A 26,862-nucleotide genomic window follows, 5' to 3' on the forward strand; every position below is an offset into this window, starting at 1 on the left:
TGCATGTGTCTTTATAATAGAATGATTTATATTCCTTTGGGTATATACCCAGTAATGAGATTGCTAGGTCAAATGGTATATCTGGTTCTAGATCCCTGAGGAATCACCATACTGTCTTCCACAATGGTTGAACTAATTTACATTCCCCACCAACAGTTTAAAAGTGTTCCTATTTCTCCACAACCTCGCCAACATCTATTATTTCTTGACTTTTTAATAATTGCAATTCTGACTGGTGTGAGATAGTATCTCACTGTGGTTTTGATTTGCATTTCTCTAATAATCAGTGATGTTGAGCTTTTTATCATGCGTTTGTTGGTCATGTAAGTATCTTCTTTTGAGAATTGTCTTACAGTGAATTTTTATTTACCTTCCTTTAATTTCCAGAAACTTTCCAAGATTACTTCCCTGACTGTTTTGTTGATATGTTGCTTTCTGAGAGTAATATATATGTTTAGAGATATTTTTGTATGCATGTACTATTTCTTTCAATACTTAGACCATCTCTAATTTTAGGATTTACTGATATTGACTCCCTCGAGCTCAACTGTGGTTATAGCAAATTAGAGTAATTCCAATCTCTTCCCATCAGCATTCATCAGCTAGCTAAGGGTTATCTCATCTCAGCCTCCTTCACTTTTCCTGATGCTTCTTTTCCAAAGTTGATACCACCAGTTTGTTACTTTTATGTTTTTTAACCTCCAGTTCCCTGGTTGTTTTGTTTGTTTTCTCTAATATTTCCACATATAAGTAAATCAAGGTCTATTTTTACTAAAACCATAACTTCTAAATTGTGGTAAATAATAACAGGAATGATTTCAGAATAATTAACTGGAATTAATATCTATAAATAATATCCCTCATCTGAATTCATAGCTTCTTAGGCATTATGTCATCTTAAAAAGTAACTGATTCAGTAAACAACATCTACAAAAAATCCTGCATTATACTTAATGGTGAGGAACTGGAAGTATTTTTGCTAGGTTTAGAAACAAGGCCAGGATATCCTCTCTTACAACTCCTATTCAACATTTTACTGGAAGAAATAACTGACGTAATATCTGAAAAAGAAGGAAAATGTTAATAGATTGGAAACGAAGGAAATAAAATGTCTTCATTTGTAGATGACATGGTTGACAATGGAGAAAATTCCAAAGAAATTTTTTTTTTTTTTTTTTTTTTTTTGAGACGGAGTCTCACTCTGTCACCCAAGCTGGAGTGCAGTGGCCGGATCTCAGCTCACTGCAAGCTCCACCTCCCGGGTTCACGCCATTCTCCTGCCTCAGCCTCCCGAGTAGCTGGGACTACAGGCGTCCACCACCTCGCCCGGCTAGTTTTTTGTATTTTTTTAGTAGAGACGGGGTTTCACCATGTTAGCCAGGATGGTCTCGATCTCCTGACCTTGTGATCCGCCCGTCTCGGCCTCCCAAAGTGCTGGGATTACAGGCTTGAGCCACCGCGCCCGGCCCTAGAAATGTTAAAAAATAAAAATACCACCAAGATCAATAAGGCCAATACGATACAAGGTTAATATATGAAATAAATTTCTTTCCTATATTCCATGAACAAACATTTCAGAATTTTAAAAAAGAATGACACAATCACAATAGCACCCAAAAACTTTTTCATTAGTACCAAAAAATGAATTACATATGTATAAATATATACAGAGTCTATATGTAGAAATCTACAAAACATGACAAAAGACTAAAAGAAGATCTAAATAAATGGAGAAATATTCCATAGTCATAGATTGGAAGATTCAATATTGTTTGATGTCAACTGAATATATAGATTCAAAATAAAAGCAATAAAAATAAAAATTATATTTAATAGTTCTTAGCAAATTGATTCTAAAGTCTATGTTGAAAAGAAAAAGACCTAAAATAGGCAAGATAATACTGAAGAGAAAAAAAGTTTGAAGACTCATGCTACCTGGTTTTAATATTCAGTATAAAGCTACCATAATCAAAACAGCATGGTGTTGGTTAAAATAAGACATATAGATCAGCGGAAGAGAAGAGAGAGTCCAGAAGTAGCACACGCAAATACCGTCAGCTATCTTTAAAAAGGGGGAAAAGACAACTTAATGGAGAAAGAATTATATTTTCAACAAATGATGCTGAAGCAGTTATACATCTGTGTGCAAAAAAAGAACCTAACAACAAACGTTATACATATCACAATAATCAACTCAGAACAGATCACAGAACTAACTGTAAAATATAGAGCTATAAAAATTCTAGAATAAAATACATGAGAAAATTCTATGTGAACTTGAGTTTGGTTATGCTTTTAGCTTTAATACCAGAAGCACAATTTGTGGAAGAAAAGTTTGATGTTGGGCTTTATTAAAACTAAAGTGCCTGTTCTGCAAAAGACAAGTTAAGAAAATGGAAACACAAACCACAAACTGGGAAAAAATGTTTGCATAGCAAAAATCTGATAAACGACTGGTATTCAGGATATACAAACACTTCTTAAAAGTCAACACTAAAAAACCAAACATCCTAATTTAAAAGTGGGCAAAAGATCTGCACAGACATCTTACCCAAGATGATATACAGATGACAAGCACATGAAATACATTCTAATAATTTGTCATTAAGGAATTGCAAATTAAAACAACAACCAGATATGCACTTATTAGAATGGCTAATATCCAAAAAACCAAAACTACAAATTGCTGATGATATGGAACAACAGGAAATCTCATTCATTGCTGATAGTAATGTAAAATGATACAGTCACTTTGGAAGACCCAGCTTGGCAGTTTCTAACAAAGGTAAACATAGTACTATGATTTGACCCAGCAGTCATGCTTCTGGGTATTTACTGAATGTTTTTTAAACAATTGACCACACAAAAACCTGCAGGTAAAGTTTATAGTGGCTATATTCATAATAGCCAAATTTGGAATCAATTAAAAAGTTCTTCATTAGGCAAATAAACACACTATTATACTTTGATGCAATGGAATATTATTCAACAATAAAAAGTAAGGAATTATCAAACCACATAAGCACATAGCTAAGTCTTAAAGTACATATTGTTAAATGAAATAAACCAGGCTGGGCCAGGCACTCATGCCTGTAATCCCAACACTTTGGGAGGCCAAGGTGGGCAAATCACAAGATCAGGAGTTCGAGACCAGCGTGGCCAACATGGTGAAACCCCGTCTCTACTAAAGACACAAAAAATTATCTGGGCGTGGTAGCATGTGCCTGTAATCCCAGCTACTCTGGAATCTGAGGCAGAAGAATTGTTTGAACCCGGGGAGCAGATGTTGCAGTGAGCTGAGACCACGCCATTGCACTCCAGCTTGGGCAACAGGGCGAGACTCCGTCTCAAATAAATAAATAAATAAACCGGGGGGGCGGAGCAAGATGGCCGAATAGGAGCAGCTCCAGTCTCCAACTCCCAGCGCGAGCGACACAGAAGACCAGTGATTTCTGCATTTTCAACTGAGGTACTGGGTTCATCTCACTGGGGAGTGCCGGACGATCGGTGCTGGTCAGCTGCTGCAGCCCGACCAGCGAGAGCTGAAGCAGGGCGAGGCATTGCCTCACCTGGGAAGCGCAAGGGGGAAGGGAGTCCCTTTTCCTAGCCAGGGGAACTGAGACACACAACACCTGGAAAATCGGGTAACTCCCACCCCAATACTGCGCTTTAAGCAAACAGGCACACCAGGAGATCATATCCCACACCTGGCCGGGAGGGTCCCACACCTACGGAGCCTCCCTCATTGCTAGCACAGCAGTCTGTGATCTACCGGCAAGGCAGCAGCGAGGCTGGGGGAGGGGTGCCCGCCATTGCTGAGGCTTAAGTAGGTAAACAAAGCTGCTGGGAAGCTTGAACTGGGTGGAGCTCACAGCAGCTCAAGGAAACCTGCCTGTCTCTGTAGACTCCACCTCTGGGGACAGGGCACAGTAAACTAAACAAACGCAGCAGACACCTCTGCAGACGCAAACGACTCTGTCTGACAGCTTTGAAGAGAGCAGTGGATCTCCCAACATGGAGGTTGAGATCTGAGAAGGGACAGACTCCCTGCTCAAGTGGGTCCCTAACCCCTGAGTAGCCTAACTGGGAGACATCCCCCACTAGGGGCAGTCTGACACCGCACACCTCACAGGGAGGAGTACACCCCTGAGAGGAAGCTACCAAAGCAAGAATCAGACAGGTACACTCGCTGTTCAGAAATATTCTATCTTCTGCAGCCTCTGCTGCTGATACCCAGGCAAACAGGGTCTGGAGTGGACCTCAAGCAATCTCCAACAGACCTACAGCTGAGGGTCCTGACTGTTAGAAGGAAAACTATCAAACAGGAAGGACACCTACACCAAAACCCCATCAGTACATCACCATCATCACAGACCAGAGGCAGATAAAACCACAAAGATGGGGAAAAAGCAGGGCAGAAAAGCGGGAAATTCAAAAAATAAGAGCACATCTCCCCCGGCAAAGGAGCGCAGCTCATCGACAGCAACGGATCAAAGCTGGACGGAGAATGACTTTGACGAGATGAGAGAAGAAGGCTTCAGTCCATCAAATTTCTCAGAGCTAAAGGAGGAATTATGTACCCAGCGCAAAGAAACTAAAAATCTTGAAAAAAAAGTGGAAGAATTGATGGCTAGAGTAATTAATGCAGAGAAGGTCCTAAACGAAATGAAAGAGATGAAAACCATGACACGAGAAATACGTGACAAATGCACAAGCTTCAGTAACTGACTCAATCAACTGGAAGAAAGAGTATCAGTGATTGAGGATCAAATGAATGAAATGAAGCGAGAAGAGAAACCAAAAGAAAAAAGAAGAAAAAGAAATGAACAAAGCCTGCAAGAAGTATGGGATTAAGTAAAAAGACCAAATCTACGTCTGATTGGGGTGCCTGAAAGTGAGGGGGAAAATGGAACCAAGTTGGAAAACACTCTTCAGGATATCATCCAGGAGAACTTCCCCAACCTAGTAGGGCAGGCCAACATTCAAATCCAGGAAATACAGAGAACGCCACAAAGATACTCCTCGAGAAGAGCAACTCCAAGACACATAATTGCCAGATTCACCAAAGTTGAAATGAAGGAAACAATCTTAAGGGCAGCCAGAGAGAAAGGTCGGGTTACCCACAAAGGGAAGCCCATCAGACTAACAGCAGATCTCTCAGCAGAAACTCTACAAGCCAGAAGAAAGTGGGGGCCAATATTCACCATTCTTAAAGAAAAGAATTTTAAACCCAGAATTTCATATCCAGCCAAACTAAGTTTCATAAGTGAAGGAGAAATAAAATCCTTTACAGATAAGCAAATGCTTAGAGATTTTGTCACCACTAGGCCTGCCTTACAAGAGACCCTGAAGGAAGCACTAAACATGGAAAGGAACAACTGGTACCAGCCATTGCAAAAACATGCCAAAATGTAAAGACCATCGAGGCTAGGAAGAAACTGCATCAACTAACGAGCAAAATAACCAGTTAATATCATAATGGCAGGATCAAGTTCACACATAACAATATTAACCTTAAATGTAAATGGACTAAATGCTCCAATTAAAAGACACAGACTGGCAAACTGGATAAAGAGTCAAGACCCATCAGTCTGCTGTATTCAGGAGACCCATCTCACACGCAGAGACATACATAGGCTCAAAATAAAGGGATGGAGGAAGATTTACCAAGCAAATGGAGAACAAAAAAAAGCAGGGGTTGCACTACTAGTCTCTGATAAAACAGACTTTAAACCATCAAAGATCAAAAGAGACAAAGAAGGCCATTACATAATGGTAAAGGGATGAATTCAACAGGAAGAGCTAACTATCCTAAATATATATGCACCCAATACAGGAGCACCCAGATTCATAAAGCAAGTCCTTAGAGACTTACAAAGAGACTTAGACTCCCATACAATAATAATGGGAGACTTCAACACTCCACTGTCAACATTAGACAGATCAACGAGACAGAAAGTTAACAAGGATATCCAGGAATTGAACTCATCTCTGCAGCAAGCAGACCTAATAGACATATATAGAACTCTCCACCCCAAATCAACAGAATATACATTCTTCTCAGCACCACATCATACTTACTCCAAAATTGACCACGTAATTGGAAGCAGGCACTCCTCAGAAAATGTACAAGAACAGAAATTATAACAAACTGTCTCTCAGACCACAGTGCAATCAAACTAGAACTCAGGACTAAGAAACTCAATCAAAACTGCTCAACTACATGGAAACTGAACAGCCAGCTCCTGAATGACTACTGGGTACCTAACGAAATGAAGGCAGAAATAAAGATGTTCTTTGAAACCAATGAGAACAAAGATACAACATACCAGAATCTCTGGGACACATTTAAAGCAGTGTGTAGAGGGAAATTTATAGCACTAAATGCCCACAAGAGAAAGCAGGAAAGATCTAAAATTGACACTCTAACATCGCAATTAAAAGAACTAGAGAAGCAAGAGCAAACACATTCGAAAGCTAGCAGAAGGCAAGAAATAACTAAGATCAGAGCAGAACTGAAGGAGATAGAGACACAAAAAACTCTCCAAAAAATCAATGAATCCAGGAGTTGGTTTTTTGAAAAGATCAACAAAATTGACAGACCACTAGCCAGACTAATAAAAAAGAAAAGAGAGAAGAATCAAATCGACGCAATTAAAAATGATAAAGGGGATATCACCACCAACCCCACAGAAATACAAACTACCATCAGAGAATACTATAAACACCTCTATGCAAATAAACTGGAAAATCTAGAAGAAATGGATAATTTCCTGGACACTTACACTCTTCCAAGACTAAACCAGGAAGAAGTTGAATCCCTGAATAAACCAATAGCAGGCTCTGAAATTGAGGCAACAATTAATAGCCTACCAACCAAAAAAAGTCCAGGACCAGATGGATTCACAGCTGAATTCTACCAGAGGTACAAAGAGGAGTTGGTACCATTCCTTCTGAAACTATTCCAATCAATAGAAAAAGAGGGAATCCTCCCTAACTCATTTTATGAGGCCAACATCATCCTGATACCAAAGCCTGGCAGAGACACAACAAAAATAGAGAATTTTAGACCAATATCCCTGCTGAACATCGATGCAAAAATCCTCAATAAAATACTGGCAAACTGGATTCAGCAACACATCAAAAAGCTTATCCACCATGATCAAGTGGGCTTCATCCCTGGGATGCAAGGCTGGTTCAACATACGCAAATCAATAAACATAATCCAGCATATAAACAGAACCAAAGACAAGAACCACATGATTATCTCAATTGATGCAGAAAAGGCTTTTAACAAAATTCAACAGCCCTTCATGCTAAAAACGCTCAATAAATTTGGTATTGATGGAATGTACCTCAAAATAATAAGAGCTATTTATGACAAACCCACAGCCAATATCATACTGAATGGTCAAAAACTGGAAAAATTCCCTTTGAAAACTGGCACAAGACAGGGATGCCCTCTCTCACCACTCCTATTCAACATAGTGTTGGAAGTTCTGGCTAGGGCAATCAGGCAAGAGAAAGAAATCAAGGGTATTCAGTTAGGAAAAGAAGAAGTCAAATTGTCCCTGTTTGCAGATGACATGATTGTATATTTAGAAAACCCCATTGTCTCAGCCCAAAATCTCCTTAAGCTGATAAGCGACTTCAGCAAAGTCTCAGGATACAAAATTAATGTGCAAAAATCACAAGCATTCTTATACACCAGTAACAGACAAACAGAGAGCCAAATCAGGAATGAACTTCCACTCACAATTGCTTCAAAGAGAATCAAATACCTAGGAATCCAACTTACAAGGGATGTAAAGGACCTCTTCAAGGAGAACTACAAACCACTGCTCAGTGAAATAAAAGAGGACACAAACAAATGGAAGAACATACCATGCTCATGGATAGGAAGAATCAATATCGTGAAAATGGCCATACTGCCCAAGGTAATTTATAGATTCAATGCCATCCCCATCAAGCTACCAATGAGTTTCTTCACAGAATTGGAAAAAACTGCTTTAAAGTTCATATGGAACCAAAAAAGAGCCCGCATCTCCAAGACAATCCTAAGTCAAAAGAACAAAGCTGGGGGCATCACGCTACCTGACTTCAAACTATACTACAAGGCTACAGTAACCAAAACAGCATGGTACTAGTACCAAAACAGAGATATAGACCAATGGAACAGAACAGAGTCCTCAGAAATAATACCACACATCTACAGCCATTTGATCTTTGACAAACCTGAGAGAAACAAGAAATGGGGAAAGGATTCCCCATTTAATAAATGGTGCTGGGAAAATTGGCTAGCCATAAGTAGAAAGCTGAAACTGGATCCTTTCCTTACTCCTTATACGAAAATTAATTCAAGATGGATTAGAGACTTAAATGTTAGACCTAATACCATAAAAATCCTAGAGGAAAACCTAGGTAGTACCATTCAGGACATAGGCATGGGCAAAGACTTCATGTCTAAAACACCAAAAGCAACGGCAGCAATAGCCAAAATTGACAAATGGGATCTCATTAAACTAAAGAGCTTCTGCACAGCAAAAGACACTACCATCAGAGTGAACAGGCAACCTACAGAATGGGAGAACATTTTTGCAATCTACTCATCTGACAAAGGGCTAATATCCAGAACCTACAAAGAACTCAAACAAATTTACAAGAAAAAAACAAACAACCCCATCAAAAAGTGGGCAAAGGATATGAACAGACATTTCTCAAAAGAAGACATTCATACAGCCAACAGACACATGAAAAAATGCTCATCATCACTGGCCATCAGAGAAATGCAAATCAAAACCACAATGAGATACCATCTCACACCAGTTAGAATGGCAATCATTAAAAAGTCAGGAAACAACAGGTGCTGGAGAGGATGTGGAAAATAGGAACACTTTTACACTGTTGGTGGGATTGTAAACTAGTTCAACCATTATGGAAAACAGTATGGCGATTCCTCAAGGATCTAGAACTAGAAGTACCATATGACCCAGCCATCCCATTACTGGGTATATACCCAAAGGATTATAAATTATGCTGCTATAAAGACACATGCACACGTATGTTTATTGCAGCACTATTCACAATAGCAAAGACTTGGAATCAACCCAAATGTCCATCAGTGACAGATTGGATTAAGAAAATGTGGCACATATACACCATGGAACACTATGCAGCCATAAAAAAGGATGAGTTTGAGTCCTTTGTAGGGACTTGGATGCAGCTGGAATCCATCATTCTTAGCAAACTATCACAAGAACAGAAAACCAAACACCGCATGTTCTCACTCATAGGTGGGAACTGAACAATGAGATCACTCGGACTCAGGAAGGGGAACATCACACACCGGGGCCTATCATGGGGAGGGGGGAGGGGGGAAGGATTGCATTGGGAGTTATACCTGATGTAAATGACGAGTTGATGGGTGCAGCACAGCAACATGGCACAAGTATACATATGTAACAAACCTGCACGTTATGCACATGTACCCTACAACTTAAAGTATAATAATAATAAATAAATTAAAATAAATAAATAAATAAATAAATAAATAAACCAGGTCAAAAAGGCCATGGCTTCATACTGCATTATTTAGTTTACATGACATTTTGAAAAAGGCAAAATTATAGAGATAATTAACGGATCAGTGGTGTCCAGAGTTTCAACACAGGGTGAGAGTGGTAAAGCACAGGACATTGTTTAACATGCAGAAAATCTTCTGCATGATACTGTAATTTTTGATACATACTACTATGTATTTGTCAAAACCAATTGAACTATAAAACATAAAAATTGTTCCTTGGTATATGCAAATTTTAAAAAATCAATTATTTAGAGGTCAAAGGCATCCCTGATAGAATGCAGAATGTGACTAAAGGATCTAACCATATTACAAACTCTCCGAGGGTGGGGAGGATGGGAGCGCTGAAGTAAGGAAGTGCTAAAGCAAAGCAAAGCAAAACAAAACAAACAAAAATATCCTAAAACGCTCAGTAATGGGGATATGTCAGGGACAAACAAACCAACTGAAGGAGCTCTCAACAAAAGCTACAGCAATTTGAGCAACAGAAAAAAATACAGTAGTATTATAACTCAAAGTGTAAATAACTATGAATTCAGACTAACAATAAATGATGTGTAAATAAATAAATGGGAAAAATAGATAAATATTCTGATCAGAAGAAGTCCAAATAGCTTATGTGGATACTCTGCCCTCAGTGAGATGGGGCATAACTCCTTGTTTTTTAAGTGTGGGCTGTGCATAGGGACCTCTTTCCAAAGACTGCCATATGTGATACTTAATACTGAGTGTCAACTTGATTGAAGGATGCAGGGTGTCGATTGCTAAGTGTGTCTGTGGGGTATTACCAAAGAAGATTAGCATTTGAGTCAGTGGGCTGGGGAAGGTGGACCCACCCTTAATCTGGTGGGCACAATCTAATCAACTTCCAGCAAATATAAAGTAGGCAGGGAAACATGAAAGGAGAGATGGGCCTAGCATCCCAGCCAGATCTTTCTCCCATGCTGGATGCTTCCTGGCCTCGAATACTGGACTCCAAGTTCTTCTGTTTGGGGACTCGGACTGGCTCTCCTTGTTCCTCAGCTTGATGCAGACAGCCTATTGTGGGACCTTGTGACTGTCAAATCTAATACTTAATAAGCTCCCCTTTTATATATATGTATATCAATCCTATTAGTTGTGTCCCTTTAAGAGAACCCTGAGCAATACACCAAATGAAAATTGGAAAAAACAAAACAGAGTAACTTTGCAGTGGAGAAATTTGACAAACACTACCCTAGTCAAATAATCAAAGTGAAAATCAACAGCGATATGCCTTGTTGACAATATGTCATTGAAATGGTGTGATGAAAATGGCACTTTTCCACTGTGGTCTTCTCCAGAAGACATAACTTCAGTCTAATCATGAGAGAAACATCCATCAAATCCCAACTGAGGGTCATTCTACAAACTAACTAACAAGTACTTCTCAGAATGATCACAGTCATCAATAACATGAAGACCAGCAGAACTGTCACAGCCAAGAGGAGCCTATAGAGACATGACAAACATATGTAATGTATTATTGTGGTTGGGATCATGGAACAGAAAGTGGATACTAGAGAAAAACTAAGGAAATCTGAATTAAATGTGGGCTTCAGTTAATAATAGATCAATATTGGGTGGGCGAAGCAAGATGGCCGAATAGGAACAGCTCCAGTCTCCAGCTCCCAGCGCGAGCGACACAGACCGGTGATTTCTGCATTTTCAACTGAGGTACTGGGTTCATCTCACTGGGGAGTGCCGGACAACCAGTGCTGGTCAGCTGCTGCAGCCCGACCAGTGAGAGCTGAAGCAGGGCGAGGCATTGCCTCACCTGGGAAGCGCAAGGGGGAAGAGAATCCCTTTTCCTAGCCAGGGAACTGAGACACACAACACCTGGAAAATCGGGTAACTCCCACCCCAATACTGCGCTTTACCAAGGGTCTTAAAACAGGCACACCAGGAGATTATATCCCACACCTGGCCAGGAGGGTCCCATGCCCACGGAGCCTCCCTCATTGCTAGCACAGCAGTCTGTGATCTAACAGCAAGGCAGCAGCGAGGCTGGGGGAGGGGCCCCCACCATTGCTGAGGCTTAAGTAGGTAAACAAAGCCTCTGGGAAGCTCAAACTGGGTGGAGCTCACAGCAGCTCCAGTAGGCCTGCCTGTCTCTGTAGACTCCACCTCTGGGGACAGGGCACAGCTAAGCAACAACAACAACAACAAGCAGCAGAAACCTCTGCAGACGCAAACGACTCTGTCTGACAGCTTTGAAGAGAGCAGTGGATCTCCCAACACGGAGGTTGAGATCTGAGAAGGGACAGACTGCCTGCTCAAGTGGGTCCCTGACCTCTGAGTAGCCTAACTGGGAGACAGCCCCACTAGGGGCAGACCAACACCCCACACCTCACACGGTGGAGTAAACCCCTGAGAGGAAGCTTCCAAAGCAAGAATCAGACAGGTACACTTGCTGTTCAGCAATATTCTATCTTCTGCAGCCTCTGCTGCTGATACCCAGGCAAACAGGGTCTGGAGTGGACGTCAAGCAATCTTCAACAGACCTACAGCTGAGGGTCCTGACAGTTAGAAGGAAAACTAACAAACAGGAAGGACACCCACACCAAAACCCCATCAGTACGTCACCATCATCAGAGACCAGAGGCAGATAAAACCACAAAGATGGGGAAAAAGCAGGGCAGAAAAGCTGCAAATTCAAAAAATAAGAGCGCATCTCCCCCTGCAAAGGAACACAGCTCATCGCCAGCAACAGATCAAAGCTGGACGAAGAATGACTTTGACGAGATGAGAGACGGCTTCAGTCCATCAAACTTCTCAGAGCTAAAGGAGGAATTACGTACCCAGCGCAAAGAAACTAAAAATCTTGAAAAAAGACTGGAAGAATTGATAAATAGAATAATTAATGTGGAGAAGGCCATAAACGAACTGACAGAGATGAAAACCATGACATGAGAACTACGTGACAAATGCACAAGCTTCAGTAACGGACTCGATCAACTGGAAGAAAGAGTATCAGTGATTGAGGATCAAATGAATGAAATGAAGCGAGAAGAGAAATCTAAAGAAAAAAGAAGAAAAAGAAATGAACAAAGCCTGCAAGAAGTATGGGCTTATGTAAAAAGACCAAATCTACGTCTGATTGGGGTGCCTGAAAGTGAGGGGGAAAATGGAACCAAGTTGGAAAACACTCTTCAGGATATCATCCAGGAGAACTTCCCCAACCTAGTAGGGCAGGCTAACATTCAAATCCAGGAAATACAGAGAACGCCACAAAGATACTCCTCGAGAAGAGCAACTCCAAGACACACAATTGCCAGATTCACCAAAGTTGAAATGAAGGAAACAATCTTAAGGGCAGCCAGAGAGAAAGGTCGGGTTACCCACAAAGGGAAGCCCATCAGACTAACAGCAGATCTCTCAGCAGAAACTCTACAAGCCAGAAGAAAGTGGGGGCCGATATTCAACATTCTTAAAGAAAAGAATTTTAAACCCAGAATTTCATATCCAGCCAAACTAAGTTTCATAAGTGAAGGAGAAATAAAATCCTTTACAGATAAGCAAATGCTTAGAGATTTTGTCACCACTAGGCCTGCCTTACAAGAGACCCTGAAGGAAGCACTAAACATGGAAAGGAACAACTGGTACCAGCCATTGCAAAAACATGCCAAAATGTAAAGACCATCGAGGCTAGGAAGAAACTGCATCAACTAACGAGCAAAATAACCAGTTAATATCATAATGGCAGGATCAAGTTCACACATAACAATATTAACCTTAAATGTAAATGGACTAAATGCTCCAATTAAAAGACACAGACTGGCAAACTGGATAAAGAGTCAAGACCCATCAGTCTGCTGTATTCAGGAGACCCATCTCACACGCAGAGACATACATAGGCTCAAAATAAAGGGATGGAGGAAGATTTACCAAGCAAATGGAGAACAAAAAAAAGCAGGGGTTGCACTACTAGTCTCTGATAAAACAGACTTTAAACCATCAAAGATCAAAAGAGACAAAGAAGGCCATTACATAATGGTAAAGGGATGAATTCAACAGGAAGAGCTAACTATCCTAAATATATATGCACCCAATACAGGAGCACCCAGATTCATAAAGCAAGTCCTTAGAGACTTACAAAGAGACTTAGACTCCCATACAATAATAATGGGAGACTTCAACACTCCACTGTCAACATTAGACAGATCAACGAGACAGAAAGTTAACAAGGATATCCAGGAATTGAACTCATCTCTGCAGCAAGCAGACCTAATAGACATATATAGAACTCTCCACCCCAAATCAACAGAATATACATTCTTCTCAGCACCACATCATACTTACTCCAAAATTGACCACGTAATTGGAAGCAGGCACTCCTCAGAAAATGTACAAGAACAGAAATTATAACAAACTGTCTCTCAGACCACAGTGCAATCAAACTAGAACTCAGGACTAAGAAACTCAATCAAAACTGCTCAACTACATGGAAACTGAACAACCAGCTCCTGAATGACTACTGGGTACCTAACGAAATGAAGGCAGAAATAAAGATGTTCTTTGAAACCAATGAGAACAAAGATACAACATACCAGAATCTCTGGGACACATTTAAAGCAGTGTGTAGAGGGAAATTTATAGCACTAAATGCCCACAAGAGAAAGCAGGAAAGATCTAAAATTGACACTCTAACATCGCAATTAAAAGAACTAGAGAAGCAAGAGCAAACACATTCGAAAGCTAGCAGAAGGCAAGAAATAACTAAGATCAGAGCAGAACTGAAGGAGATAGAGACACAAAAAACTCTCCAAAAAATCAATGAATCCAGGAGTTGGTTTTTTGAAAAGATCAACAAAATTGACAGACCACTAGCCAGACTAATAAAGAAGAAAAGAGAGAAGAATCAAATCGACGCAATTAAAAATGATAAAGGGGATATCACCACCAACCCCACAGAAATACAAACTACCATCAGAGAATACTATAAACACCTCTATGCAAATAAACTGGAAAATCTAGAAGAAATGGATAATTTCCTGGACACTTACACTCTTCCAAGACTAAACCAGGAAGAAGTTGAATCCCTGAATAAACCAATAGCAGGCTCTGAAATTGAGGCAACAATTAATAGCCTACCAACCAAAAAAAGTCCAGGACCAGATGGATTCACAGCTGAATTCTACCAGAGGTACAAAGAGGAGTTGGTACCATTCCTTCTGAAACTATTCCAATCAATAGAAAAAGAGGGAATCCTCCCTAACTCATTTTATGAGGCCAACATCATCCTGATACCAAAGCCTGGCAGAGACACAACAAAAATAGAGAATTTTAGACCAATATCCCTGCTGAACATCGATGCAAAAATCCTCAATAAAATACTGGCAAACTGGATTCAGCAACACATCAAAAAGCTTATCCACCATGATCAAGTGGGCTTCATCCCTGGGATGCAAGGCTGGTTCAACATACGCAAATCAATAAACATAATCCAGCATATAAACAGAACCAAAGACAAGAACCACATGATTATCTCAATTGATGCAGAAAAGGCTTTTAACAAAATTCAACAGCCCTTCATGCTAAAAACGCTCAATAAATTTGGTATTGATGGAATGTACCTCAAAATAATAAGAGCTATTTATGACAAACCCACAGCCAATATCATACTGAATGGTCAAAAACTGGAAAAATTCCCTTTGAAAACTGGCACAAGACAGGGATGCCCTCTCTCACCACTCCTATTCAACATAGTGTTGGAAGTTCTGGCTAGGGCAATCAGGCAAGAGAAAGAAATCAAGGGTATTCAGTTAGGAAAAGAAGAAGTCAAATTGTCCCTGTTTGCAGATGACATGATTGTATATTTAGAAAACCCCATTGTCTCAGCCCAAAATCTCCTTAAGCTGATAAGCGACTTCAGCAAAGTCTCAGGATACAAAATTAATGTGCAAAAATCACAAGCATTCTTATACACCAGTAACAGACAAACAGAGAGCCAAATCAGGAATGAACTTCCACTCACAATTGCTTCAAAGAGAATCAAATACCTAGGAATCCAACTTACAAGGGATGTAAAGGACCTCTTCAAGGAGAACTACAAACCACTGCTCAGTGAAATAAAAGAGGACACAAACAAATGGAAGAACATACCATGCTCATGGATAGGAAGAATCAATATCGTGAAAATGGCCATACTGCCCAAGGTAATTTATAGATTCAATGCCATCCCCATCAAGCTACCAATGAGTTTCTTCACAGAATTGGAAAAAACTGCTTTAAAGTTCATATGGAACCAAAAAAGAGCCCGCATCTCCAAGACAATCCTAAGTCAAAAGAACAAAGCTGGGGGCATCACGCTACCTGACTTCAAACTATACTACAAGGCTACAGTAACCAAAACAGCATGGTACTAGTACCAAAACAGAGATATAGACCAATGGAACAGAACAGAGTCCTCAGAAATAATACCACACATCTACAGCCATTTGATCTTTGACAAACCTGAGAGAAACAAGAAATGGGGAAAGGATTCCCCATTTAATAAATGGTGCTGGGAAAATTGGCTAGCCATAAGTAGAAAGCTGAAACTGGATCCTTTCCTTACTCCTTATACGAAAATTAATTCAAGATGGATTAGAGACTTAAATGTTAGACCTAATACCATAAAAATCCTAGAGGAAAACCTAGGTAGTACCATTCAGGACATAGGCATGGGCAAAGACTTCATGTCTAAAACACCAAAAGCAACGGCAGCAATAGCCAAAATTGACAAATGGGATCTCATTAAACTAAAGAGCTTCTGCACAGCAAAAGACACTACCATCAGAGTGAACAGGCAACCTACAGAATGGGAGAACATTTTTGCAATCTACTCATCTGACAAAGGGCTAATATCCAGAACCTACAAAGAACTCAAACAAATTTACAAGAAAAAAACAAACAACCCCATCAAAAAGTGGGCAAAGGATATGAACAGACATTTCTCAAAAGAAGACATTCATACAGCCAACAGACACATGAAAAAATGCTCATCATCACTGGCCATCAGAGAAATGCAAATCAAAACCACAATGAGATACCATCTCACACCAGTTAGAATGGCAATCATTAAAAAGTCAGGAAACAACAGGTGCTGGAGAGGATGTGGAAAATAGGAACACTTTTACACTGTTGGTGGGATTGTAAACTAGTTCAACCATTATGGAAAACAGTATGGCGATTCCTCAAGGATCTAGAACTAGAAGTACCATATGACCCAGCCATCCCATTACTGGGTATATACCCAAAGGATTATAAATTATGCTGCTATAAAGACACATGCACACGTATGTTTATTGCAGCACTATTCACAATAGCAAAGACTTGGAATCAACCCAAATGTCCATCAGTGACAGATTGGATTAAGAAAATGTGGCACATATACACCATGGAACACTATGCAGCCATAAAAAAGGATGAGTTTGAGTCCTTTGTAGGGACTTGGATGCAGCTGGAATCCATCATTCTTAGCAAACTATCACAAGAACAGAAAACCAAACACCGCATGTTCTCACTCATAGGTGGGAACTGAACAATGAGATCACTCGGACTCAGGAAGGGGAACATCACACACCGGGGCCTATCATGGGGAGGGGGGAGGGGGGAAGGATTGCATTGGGAGTTATACCTGATGTAAATGACGAGTTGATGGGTGCAGCACAGCAACATGGCACAAGTATACATATGTAACAAACCTGCACGTTATGCACATGTACCCTACAACTTAAAGTATAATAATAATAAATAAATTAAAATAAATAAATAAATAAATAAATAAATAAACCAGGTCAAAAAGGCCATGGCTTCATACTGCATTATTTAGTTTACATGACATTTTGAAAAAGGCAAAATTATAGAGATAATTAACGGATCAGTGGTGTCCAGAGTTTCAACACAGGGTGAGAGTGGTAAAGCACAGGACATTGTTTAACATGCAGAAAATCTTCTGCATGATACTGTAATTTTTGATACATACTACTATGTATTTGTCAAAACCAATTGAACTATAAAACATAAAAATTGTTCCTTGGTATATGCAAATTTTAAAAAATCAATTATTTAGAGGTCAAAGGCATCCCTGATAGAATGCAGAATGTGACTAAAGGATCTAACCATATTACAAACTCTCCGAGGGTGGGGAGGATGGGAGCGCTGAAGTAAGGAAGTGCTAAAGCAAAGCAAAGCAAAACAAAACAAACAAAAATATCCTAAAACGCTCAGTAATGGGGATATGTCAGGGACAAACAAACCAACTGAAGGAGCTCTCAACAAAAGCTACAGCAATTTGAGCAACAGAAAAAAATACAGTAGTATTATAACTCAAAGTGTAAATAACTATGAATTCAGACTAACAATAAATGATGTGTAAATAAATAAATGGGAAAAATAGATAAATATTCTGATCAGAAGAAGTCCAAATAGCTTATGTGGATACTCTGCCCTCAGTGAGATGGGGCATAACTCCTTGTTTTTTAAGTGTGGGCTGTGCATAGGGACCTCTTTCCAAAGACTGCCATATGTGATACTTAATACTGAGTGTCAACTTGATTGAAGGATGCAGGGTGTCGATTGCTAAGTGTGTCTGTGGGGTATTACCAAAGAAGATTAGCATTTGAGTCAGTGGGCTGGGGAAGGTGGACCCACCCTTAATCTGGTGGGCACAATCTAATCAACTTCCAGCAAATATAAAGTAGGCAGGGAAACATGAAAGGAGAGATGGGCCTAGCATCCCAGCCAGATCTTTCTCCCATGCTGGATGCTTCCTGGCCTCGAATACTGGACTCCAAGTTCTTCTGTTTGGGGACTCGGACTGGCTCTCCTTGTTCCTCAGCTTGATGCAGACAGCCTATTGTGGGACCTTGTGACTGTCAAATCTAATACTTAATAAGCTCCCCTTTTATATATATGTATATCAATCCTATTAGTTGTGTCCCTTTAAGAGAACCCTGAGCAATACACCAAATGAAAATTGGAAAAAACAAAACAGAGTAACTTTGCAGTGGAGAAATTTGACAAACACTACCCTAGTCAAATAATCAAAGTGAAAATCAACAGCGATATGCCTTGTTGACAATATGTCATTGAAATGGTGTGATGAAAATGGCACTTTTCCACTGTGGTCTTCTCCAGAAGACATAACTTCAGTCTAATCATGAGAGAAACATCCATCAAATCCCAACTGAGGGTCATTCTACAAACTAACTAACAAGTACTTCTCAGAATGATCACAGTCATCAATAACATGAAGACCAGCAGAACTGTCACAGCCAAGAGGAGCCTATAGAGACATGACAAACATATGTAATGTATTATTGTGGTTGGGATCATGGAACAGAAAGTGGATACTAGAGAAAAACTAAGGAAATCTGAATTAAATGTGGGCTTCAGTTAATAATAGATCAATATTGGGTGGGCGAAGCAAGATGGCCGAATAGGAACAGCTCCAGTCTCCAGCTCCCAGCGCGAGCGACACAGACCGGTGATTTCTGCATTTTCAACTGAGGTACTGGGTTCATCTCACTGGGGAGTGCCGGACAACCAGTGCTGGTCAGCTGCTGCAGCCCGACCAGTGAGAGCTGAAGCAGGGCGAGGCATTGCCTCACCTGGGAAGCGCAAGGGGGAAGAGAATCCCTTTTCCTAGCCAGGGAACTGAGACACACAACACCTGGAAAATCGGGTAACTCCCACCCCAATACTGCGCTTTACCAAGGGTCTTAAAACAGGCACACCAGGAGATTATATCCCACACCTGGCCAGGAGGGTCCCATGCCCACGGAGCCTCCCTCATTGCTAGCACAGCAGTCTGTGATCTAACAGCAAGGCAGCAGCGAGGCTGGGGGAGGGGCCCCCACCATTGCTGAGGCTTAAGTAGGTAAACAAAGCCTCTGGGAAGCTCAAACTGGGTGGAGCTCACAGCAGCTCCAGTAGGCCTGCCTGTCTCTGTAGACTCCACCTCTGGGGACAGGGCACAGCTAAGCAACAACAACAACAACAAGCAGCAGAAACCTCTGCAGACGCAAACGACTCTGTCTGACAGCTTTGAAGAGAGCAGTGGATCTCCCAACACGGAGGTTGAGATCTGAGAAGGGACAGACTGCCTGCTCAAGTGGGTCCCTGACCTCTGAGTAGCCTAACTGGGAGACAGCCCCACTAGGGGCAGACCAACACCCCACACCTCACACGGTGGAGTAAACCCCTGAGAGGAAGCTTCCAAAGCAAGAATCAGACAGGTACACTTGCTGTTCAGCAATATTCTATCTTCTGCAGCCTCTGCTGCTGATACCCAGGCAAACAGGGTCTGGAGTGGACGTCAAGCAATCTTCAACAGACCTACAGCTGAGGGTCCTGACAGTTAGAAGGAAAACTAACAAACAGGAAGGACACCCACACCAAAACCCCATCAGTACGTCACCATCATCAGAGACCAGAGGCAGATAAAACCACAAAGATGGGGAAAAAGCAGGGCAGAAAAGCTGCAAATTCAAAAAATAAGAGCGCATCTCCCCCTGCAAAGGAACACAGCTCATCGCCAGCAACAGATCAAAGCTGGACGAAGAATGACTTTGACGAGATGAGAGACGGCTTCAGTCCATCAAACTTCTCAGAGCTAAAGGAGGAATTACGTACCCAGCGCAAAGAAACTAAAAATCTTGAAAAAAGACTGGAAGAATTGATAAATAGAATAATTAATGTGGAGAAGGCCATAAACGAACTGACAGAGATGAAAACCATGACATGAGAACTACGTGACAAATGCACAAGCTTCAGTAACGGACTCGATCAACTGGAAGAAAGAGTATCAGTGATTGAGGATCAAATGAATGAAATGAAGCGAGAAGAGAAATCTAAAGAAAAAAGAAGAAAAAGAAATGAACAAAGCCTGCAAGAAGTATGGGCTTATGTAAAAAGACCAAATCTACGTCTGATTGGGGTGCCTGAAAGTGAGGGGGAAAATGGAACCAAGTTGGAAAACACTCTTCAGGATATCATCCAGGAGAACTTCCCCAACCTAGTAGGGCAGGCTAACATTCAAATCCAGGAAATACAGAGAACGCCACAAAGATACTCCTCGAGAAGAGCAACTCCAAGACACACAATTGCCAGATTCACCAAAGTTGAAATGAAGGAAACAATCTTAAGGGCAGCCAGAGAGAAAGGTCGGGTTACCCACAAAGGGAAGCCCATCAGACTAACAGCAGATCTCTCAGCAGAAACTCTACAAGCCAGAAGAAAGTGGGGGCCGATATTCAACATTCTTAAAGAAAAGAATTTTAAACCCAGAATTTCATATCCAGCCAAACTAAGTTTCATAAGTGAAGGAGAAATAAAATCCTTTACAGATAAGCAAATGCTTAGGGATTTTGTCACCACCAGGCCTGCCTTACAAGAGACCCTGAAGGAAGCACTAAACATGGAAAAGAACAACCGGTACCAGCCATTGCAAAAACATGCCAAAATGTAAAGACCATTGAGGCTAGGAAGAAACTGCATCAACTAACGAGCAAAATAACCAGTTAATATCCTAATGGCAGGATCAAGTTCACACATAACAATATTAACCTTAAATGTAAATGGACTAAATGCTCCAATTAAAAGACACAGACTGGCAAACTGGATAAAGAGTCAAGACCCATCAGTTTGCTGTATTCAGGAGACCCATCTCACATGCAGAGACATACATAGGCTCAAAATAAAAGGATGGAGGAAGATCTACCAAGCAAATGGAGAACAAAAAAAAGCAGGGGTTGCACTACTAGTCTCTGATAAAACAGACTTTAAACCATCAAAGATCAAAAGAGACAAAGAAAGCCATTACATAATGGTAAAGGGATGAATTCAACAGGAAGAGCTAACTATCCTAAATATATATGCACCCAATACAGGAGCACCCAGATCATAAAGCAAGTCCTTAGAGACTTACAAAGAGACTTAGACTCCTACAATAATAATGGGAGACTTCAACACCCCACTGTCAACATTAGACAGAGCAACGAGACAGAACGTTAACAAGGATATCCAGGAATTGAACTCATCTTTGCAGCAAGCAGACCTAATAGACATCTACAGAACTTTCCACCCAAATCAACAGAATATACATTCTTCTCAGCACCACATCACACTTATTCCAAAATTGACCACACAATTGGAAGTAAAGCACTCCTCAGCAAATGTACAAGAACAGAAATTATAACAAACTGTCTCTCAGACCACAGTGCAATCAAACTAGAACTCAGGACTAAGAAACTCAATCAAAACCACTCAACTACATGGAAACTAAACAACCAGCTCCTGAATGACTACTGGGTACATAACGAAATGAAGGCAGAAATAAAGATGTTCTTTGAAACCAATGAGAACAAAGATACAACATACCAGAATCTCTGGGACACATTTAAAGCAGTGTGTAGAGGGAAATTTATAGCACTAAATGCCCACAAGATAAAGCTGGAGAGATCTAAAATTGACACTCTAACATCACAATTAAAAGAACTAGAGAAGCAAGAGCAAACACATTCAAAAGCTAGTAGAAGGCAAGAAATAACTAAGATCAGAGCAGAACTGAAGGAGATAGAGACACAAAAAACTCTCCAAAAAATCAATGAATCCAGGAGCTGGTTTTTTGAAAAGATCAACAAAATTGACAGACCGCTAGCAAGACTAATAAAGAAGAAAAGAGAGAAGAATCAAATTGATGCAATAAAAAATGATAAAGGGGATATCACCACCGACCCCACAGAAATACAAACTACCATCAGAGAATACTATAAACATCTCTGTGCAAATAAACTAGAAAATCTAGAAGAAATGGATAATTTCCTGGACACTTACACTCTCCCAAGACTAAACCAGGAAGAAGGTGAATCCCTGAATAGACCAATAGCAGGCTCTGAAATTGAGGCAATAATTAATAGCCTACCTACCAAAAAAAGTCCAGGACCAGATGGATTCACAGCTGAATTCTACCAGAGGTACAAGGAGGAGCTGGTATCATTCCTTCTGAAACTATTCCAATCAATAGAAAAAGAGGGAATCCTCCCTAACTCATTTTATGAGGCCAACATCATCCTGATACCAAAGCCTGGCAGAGACACAACAAAAATAGAGAATTTTAGACCAATATCCCTGCTGAACATTGATGCAAAAATCCTCAATAAAATACTGGCAAACCGAATCCAGCAGCACATCAAAAAGCTTATCCACCATGATCAAGTGGGCTTCATCCCTGGGATGCAAGGCTGGTTCAACATACGCAAATCAATAAACGTAATCCAGCACATAAACAGAACCAAAGACAAAAACCACGTGATTATCTCCATAGATGCAGAAAAGGCCTTTGACAAAATTCAACAGCCCTTCATGCTAAAAATGCTCAATAAATTCGGTATTCATGGAATGTATCTCAAAATAATAAGAGCTATTTATGACAAACCCACAGCCAATATCATACTGAATGGACAAAAACTGCAAAAATTCCCTTTGAAAACTGGCACAAGACAGGGATGCCCTCTCTCACCACTCCTATTCAACATAGTGTTGGAAGTTCTGGCTAGGGCAATCAGGCAAGAGAAAGAAATCAAGGGTATTCAGTTAGGAAAAGAAGAAGTCAAATTGTCCCTGTTTGCAGATGACATGATTGTATATTTAGAAAACCCCATTGTCTCAGCCCAAAATCTCCTTAAGCTGATAAGCAACTTCAGCAAAGTCTCAGGATACAAAATTAATGTGCAAAAATCACAAGCATTCTTATACACCAGTAACAGACAAACAGAGAGCCAAATCAGGAATGAACTTCCATTGACAATTGCTTCAAAGAGAATCAAATACCTAGGAATCCAACTTACAAGGGATGTAAAGGACCTCTTCAAGGAGAACTACAAACCACTGCTCAGTGAAATAAAAGAGGATACAAACAAATGGAAGACCATACCATACTCATGGATAGGAAAAATCAATATCATGAAAATGGTCATACTGCCCAAGGTAATTTATAGATTCAATGCCATCCCCATCAAGCTACCAATGAGTTTCTTCACAGAATTGGAAAAAACTGCTTTAAAGTTCATATGGAACCAAAAAAGAGCCCGCATTGCCAAGACAATCCTAAGTCAAAAGAACAAAGCTGGAGGTATCACACTACCTGACTTCAAACTATACTACAAGGCTACAGTAACCAAAACAGCATGGTACTGGTACCAAAACAGAGATATAGACCAATGGAACAGAACAGAGTCCTCAGAAATAATACCACACATCTACAACCATCTGATCTTTGACAAACCTGAGAGAAACAAGAAATGGGGAAAGGATTCCCTATTTAATAAATGGTGCTGGGAAAATTGGCTAGCCAAAAGTAGAAAGCTGAAACTGGATCCTTTCCTTACTCCTTATACGAAAATTAATTCAAGATGGATTAGAGACTTAAATGTTAGACATACTACCATAAAAACCCTAGAAGAAAACCTAGGTAATACCATTCAGGACATAGGCATGGGCAAGGACTTCATGTCTAAAACACCAAAAGCAACAGCAACAAAAGCCAAAATTGACAAATGGGATCTCATTAAACTAAAGAGCTTCTGCACAGCAAAAGAAACTACCATCAGAGTGAACAGGCAACCTACAGAATGGGAGAAAATTTTTGCAATCTACTCATCTGACAAAGGGCTAATATCCAGAACCTACAAAGAACTCAAACAAATTTACAAGAAAAAAACAAACGGCCAGGCGTGGTGGCTCAAGCCTGTAATCCCAGCACTTTGGGAGGCCGAGACGGGCAGATCACGAGGTCAGGAGATCGAGACCATCCTGGCTAACACGGTGAAACCTCGTTTCTACTAAAAAATAAAAAAAAAAAACTAGCCGGGCGAGGTGGCGGGCGCCTGTAGTCCCAGCTACTCGGGAGGCTAAGGCAGGAGAATGGCGTAAACCTGGGAGGCGGAGCTTGCAGTGAGCTGAGATCCGGCCACTGCACTCCAGCCCGGGCGACAGAGCGAGACTCTGTCTCAAAAAAAAAAAAAAGAAAAAAAAAAAGAAAAAAACAACCCCATCAAAAAGTGGGCAAAGGATATGAATAGACATTTCTCAAAAGAAGACATTCATACAGCCAACAGACACATGAAAAAATGCTCATCATCACTGGCCATCAGAGAAATGCAAATCAAAACCACAATGAGATACCATCTCACACCAGTTAGAATGGCAATCATTAAAAAGGCAGGAAACAACAGGTGCTGGAGAGGATGTGGAAAAATAGGAACACTTTTACACTGTTGGTGGGACTGTAAACTAGTTCAAACATTATGGAAAACAGTATGGCGATTCCTCAAGGATCTAGAACTAGAAGTACCATATGACCCAGCCATCCCATTACTGGGTATATACCCAAAGGATTATAAATCATGCTGCTATAAAGACACATGCACACGTATGTTTATTGTGGCACTATTCACAATAGCAAAGACTTGGAATCAACCCAAATGTCCATCAGTGACAGACTGGATTAAGAAAATGTGGCACATATACACCATGGAATACTATGCAGCCATAAAAACGGGTGAGTTTGTGTCCTTTGTGGGGACATGGATGCAGCTGGCAACCATCATTCTTAGCAAACTATCGCAAGAACAGAAAACCAAACACCGCATGTTCTCACTCATAAGTGGGAACTGAACAATGAGATCACTTGGACTCGGGAAGGGGAACATCACACACTGGGGCCTATCATGGGGAGGGGGGAGGGGGGAGGGATTGCATTGGGAGTTATACCTGGTGTAAATGACCAGTTGATGGGTGCTGACGAGTTGATGGGTGCAGCATGCCACCTCAACATGGCACAAGTATACATATGTAACAAACCTGCACGTTATGCACATGTACCCTAGAACTTAAAGTATAATAATAAAAAAATAAATAAATAAATAATAGATCAATATTGATTCATTATTTGTAAAAAAGTACCATACTAATGAAAAATGTTAATAATAGGAGAAATTTGATGTGGGCTGTATAGAAGTCTCTGTACTATCTTAGGAATTTTTTGGTAAATCTAAAACTATTTAAAAATTAAAAGCTTATTAAACAGAAATTTAAAATGTGATTGATAAAGTAGTGTAATTATGCAACTGATACTATAGTTAAACTAACAAGAATATAATTAGATTCACGTGTACTGATATGGAAGAAAGTCAAGGATACATTATGTAAAAAAATGCAAATTGCAAAAACATTGCATTATTGTGACCCACTTTATGCAAAAATGTGAACACATATGCATAGACCCAAATATTTGAAGAGGTACACATTAAAGTGTGGTTACTTAAAGATAGCAATAACATTGAGGGTTGTAGAAAATGGGGTGAATATGGGCATAGACCTTTTTGTCTATACATTTCTCTTATTTGAATATTATACAATAAACATGTATTTGCAGATACTTATGTTATGATTTAAAATATTTTTAGATATATTTTAACTTCTTTTTGCTACCAAGCCTGCCTTAATCCATTATTCCCTTTCATTAATGTAACATCAAGTGTCTTCTCCAATGCTTCTTTTTGCTAGGCATGTAAACAAGAATAAGTTTCTCCCAGGTTAAAGAGGAAAATAAGAAAACAAAATAAAACAAAAAAAGCTACCTTATGCCTTTGAGTTACCCCATATTTTTTTCTGCCAAATTTCCTGAAGGTGGGTGTCTATCATCATTATTTCTATTTCCCTATGTAGTTTTCTCTGTCAGTTCACTGAAGGCTGTCTTCCACCTTTACCTCTCTACTCAGTCTAGTGTATGGCAACCTTCCTGACAGTGTGGTGCAGAGGGTAAAGCTCTGGGCAGATCTGGGCTCTGTGTCTGAGAATTTGCATATTTTACTTTACTTTCCTAATCTCAATTTCTTTATGTCTAAAACAAGGACAGTATCTTTCTTGCTAACTTCTAATATAGAAACTGATACATAATATATTTTAACAAACATTGATCAGATGATCTAAAAAGCAATTTCATCATAGCATCATGGCAAAGATGTAATCCCTCATCATCTTTTCTCTGGATTCTTGCAGTGGTCTACTAGTGTCATAGATGAACTAACCTCCCTAAAGAGTCTCAGTGTGTCTGCCCTCACAACCCTTCAAATCTCTGTCAACACAATATCCAGAGTGGCCCACTGAAACTTAAAAAGTGTGCATGTCTCCTCTCTTCAGAACTTTCCAGAGCTTACTATTGCACAAGAATGTGAGTTTGTGTAGTGTTTGTATGGGCATGTATATATGTGTGT

The sequence above is a fragment of the Macaca nemestrina genome, chromosome 7 (genome assembly GCF_043159975.1).
Source record: "Macaca nemestrina isolate mMacNem1 chromosome 7, mMacNem.hap1, whole genome shotgun sequence".
Lineage (NCBI taxonomy): Eukaryota > Metazoa > Chordata > Mammalia > Primates > Cercopithecidae > Macaca > Macaca nemestrina.